We start from the raw sequence: 4,037 nt of genomic DNA, 5'->3' as shown, positions 1-4,037 counted from the left end.
TTCAAGGATTAATATCAGTCTATCGTTAACTTATCCATGTATACAGGTCATGCCTCACATTACTATTCCACTTATTTACTATTACTACGGGAATATGAGGTGTTCTAGGGTTGACTGATGGCCATAGATGTTAGGTCCCATAGTGCTCAGAGCCATTTGTTCTAGGGTTCTTTCTTCTGAAAATATGTGAAACTGAATTACACATGGTCCCTATGGGAGCATTAGTAACAGTATTACTAAGTTTTGGTGTTCGCCTAATGAATAATAATCGAAGGCCACTTTATATTCTCTGTAATTATTGTCATCCCGGAGCCACTTACGAATTTATCAGGTTTTCGTATCCAAACTGCATTTGATTAAATGTTCTTTATCTGATTTCGTAGCTGATGCGACCACAACTCGCAGAATACGTTCTGCCTTCAGTACGATCTTTATTCAGATAAGCTGACTCGGCAGATGATACATTGCGGTGTGTGACTAACTGGTGGTACAGGGTTTCACAAAGTTGACATTTGGGTAATGCTCCCGTTTTCTGCGTAACATTTATTTATTATTTCTTTCCGTGCCTATTAAAGCGATCATGGGGGTAGTTCTGAGCAGCTGAGAACTAGACACGTGCCAATGCTCAGGTTGTGGAGAGTGCCGATTGTGATAAAATCTTCTTACGAGTAAGTTTTGCACTCTACAACAAGGGGTCTACAGCTCCATTGCACTCATTTTCTCTGTAAGAGAGAGTGAACTTCAATTTTAGGCTGTATTAGCAAGTTCGAACCTGTTCGTTGTAATTTCTCGTTATTTAAAAGCTTGTTCAGGTCTCCTCGTATTTCTCTTGGCGCTACGAATGTTTCACTTACTTCTGAATATCTCACCAGGAGAAGTCAGGTGGCGTTATTTCTCATTCATGAGTGAGAATTTTGTATACGAATGGGGACATTTTCAGGGCATTAACGCTGATGTCATACCAGCTACGTATGTGATTAGATTTAGACAGGATTAGGAGGCTTTCAATGTAAAGGGGGCGGATTGAATCGGCACTACGTTTCAGTTGCCGTACTAATTTTCCTCTCTCTCTATGTTCTTAAAGCGCGTTTTGGAAACAACTCACTTAGGGAAAATGGAGATGCAACGCTGTCAGCCGCATCCTGTGACGCTCTGCCTGTCCACCAGTGCTGGTCCGGAGAAAGCGCCGCGGCTCAACAGAGGACTGCTCGTGACGTCACAGCCACGGTCAATGGTCCTGCAGCGTCTGCAGAAAAACGGCTTATACCGTACTCGAGAGCTTCGGTGTTGCCTGCCGTGATAGTCTAGTGGTTAGGACATTGCGTTGTGGCCGCAAGAACCCAGGTTCGAATCCTGGTCACGGCATTTGGGTTATATTTTTATCTAAATTTCTAGGCAACTAACAATTTCTCTCACTTGTTATCGACAACAAAAGTATGTTGCACCCAGCTTACGTTTCAGTGATTTTTATCGGCTTCAGTGGCTTCCCCGTTATTTTCTGTTGAATAACGGGTAAATAGTTGGAACGCCTTCCAAAAATGACTGTGAAGCTCATCGCCGGTCTCGGCAACTTCAGTAATCTACTACATTGCAAATTCAGACACCGAAAATTGCTCTCTGAATCGAATTCCTGATCGACTAATTGCTCATTTTACAACTTATCCCTGTCATCACAGAAGAGAGACCTTTCCCATGTTCTAGTCGCAGTGACAAACAACGAGTTTGTCAAAGTGTAAAAATTTGTGGAATGTACATGACGAAATGTGTGACTGCTATGGAGAGTCAAGCGACCGACTTTTCCGCTGACGGTATTTTAGCTATTCACGACCGCACTTTCTATCCTGAGACAGATACAACACAACATTTCATTTTTTGTGTTTTGTTTTAGAAACGAACCCACTGCTGTGGTGTGGTAGACATTAGCAGCTTCTATTAAAATAAGGAGGACCCGTCTGAAATCTTCCTGTTAGCATCATGGTAGTGCAATATCACAAGCCTCGCTTCGATGGCTGATCTGTGCGGGTGTGCTGCGTTTACATCACCGCTGCTGCTGGAAGAGTGCTATCGCGGGTGAGTTTAACGCCGTTTCGCGTTCACAGTTTGTGGTAAGATCTTGTGGGACCAAACTGCTGAGGTGTGGGTCCCCAAGCTTACACACTACGTAATGTAACTTAGACTAACTTACTTTAAGGACAACACACACACACACACACACACACACACACACACACACACACACACACACACACATGCCCGAGTGAGGACTCGATACTCCAACAGGGGAACCCTCGCGAACCGTGACAGGGCGCCTGAGTAACCACAGTAACCAGATCGACTAAGTGTAGAAACTGGTGATGTCAGAATCTCTCTATGGAAGTATACCTGGAAGTGTACATCTGAGAATGCCTTCACAATACCTAATTCTTTTGAAGTGGAGGGATTCATAGAGGACGCAGTCAAGTTAACAAGTGATGACATCGCAGGAGTGCACCAATCGATTTGGAGCAGCACGGTTTTCCTCAAGTTAAAGAATGCTGAGAAATGTGATTAAATTGTTGAGTTTTGTGAATACAATTTAACGTTTAAACATTCTGATTGCAATAGTGTGAGATTAAAGTAACCCATGCTCGCTTTGGTATTAGAACAATTAGAGTTTATGATTTTCTCTAAAAATAATACCCGTGCAAATTAATGCTGTGTTGAGACATAATGGAACTATCATAAGCAACGTCGCCGACCGGTAGTTCCCTGCTCTTAAGTTTCAGATTCCCGCAGGGGATCAAAATCGATATGGTCAGCATCGTCTTATATCAGTGTTTTCGGTTATGCAGCTCTTGTGGTATATGAGGGACTACCATGAACGTGCGCTGGCTGTAGTCGACTGGATATGTTGTTGCTCAGCGTACGCAAAGACGCTTGACAGACTTACCGACCGGTGAGACAGCGGTTGCCAACACTATGTCACAACTACCGCTGACACACTGATAGGGGGCATTTCTCTAGTATTTGTTTGTCGTGAACGAATAAGCGGCTTTGTGCTGTTTGAAATTATAATCGCGCAGTCTCATAAGAGAAACTGAGCCGCCTGGAGGCTTCCTTGGACCGTCGCTGCTTTGCAAGATGCTCGGGAGACGATGCGAACTCTTAATAGTGAGATGAGGAGACAAAGGGCACTAGTGTGTCATGAGTAGTTCCGTTTTACAGCGTAGTCCGAGCACGAGTCACGTCCAGGTACAACCTCCCATTTGTCGTCAACCATACTGATACGAACTCAAAAATTCGCAATGGACGGTACTAACCTTGAGATATAATTTATCAAGTATCGATTTTATTTTGTTAAGATGGCAGAACGATTTGTGGATCGAATAGACGACTTAAAATTTTGTTTCCACCACTTTTGTATGGATTCAGGCCGATTTAACTTGCAAGTGACGATTCTTTTGTGTTCAGGGTATTACAAATAAAAATATTGCTTGTCATCAGTAACCTTACTTCCGCTAGGAATGTGGGAAAAGACAAGAATATATATACATTTTGAGGTACACCAACAGGAGTTCGTCATATGCTGTCACTGGGGCAGGTCACGTGACTTCGCATTTGTATAGTTTTCTGTAACTGTCTGCCAAAATTAAATTGGCAACCATGAAACAATATGGCCGATGCTTTGTTATTTTGTGAACTGTGATTTATGTGAGCAGTGAGAACAACGTTTACCTGCAAACCATGTAGCGTGATTTAATGTCTCGATATGGAACATAGCAGAACTGAACCCAGGGACCAATCTCCTAGACGGGGCTGCAGCCATTCTAAACACATGAGTGCAATCGATAAGGTCTATTAAATGTATCTATGCCATCATTTTAATTTATGGAGGTTCAAATGCTTCAAATGGCTCTGAGCACTATGCGACTTAACTTCTGAGGTCATCAGTCGCCTAGAACTTAGAACTAATTAAACCTAACTAACTTAAGGACATCACACACATCCATACCCGAGGCAGGATTCGAACCTGCGACCGTAGCTGTCGCTCGGTTCCG

The 4,037-nt window shown here is 43.1% G+C and overlaps 1 non-coding gene across 1 annotated transcript; it reads left to right on the top strand.

Annotated features, from left to right (window-relative positions):
• The first annotated feature begins 1,293 nt into the window (after window positions 1-1,293).
• Trnah-gug (transfer RNA histidin (anticodon GUG)) lies at window positions 1,294-1,365 on the top strand. Its single transcript has one exon. It is a non-coding gene; the product is annotated as a tRNA-His (tRNA).
• Window positions 1,366-4,037: the final 2,672 nt, after the last annotated feature.

This window comes from Schistocerca serialis, chromosome 2 (assembly GCF_023864345.2).
Source record: "Schistocerca serialis cubense isolate TAMUIC-IGC-003099 chromosome 2, iqSchSeri2.2, whole genome shotgun sequence".
Lineage (NCBI taxonomy): Eukaryota > Metazoa > Arthropoda > Insecta > Orthoptera > Acrididae > Schistocerca > Schistocerca serialis.
Note: the sequence above shows the minus strand (reverse complement) of the source record. Positions and strands in the feature narration are given on the sequence as shown.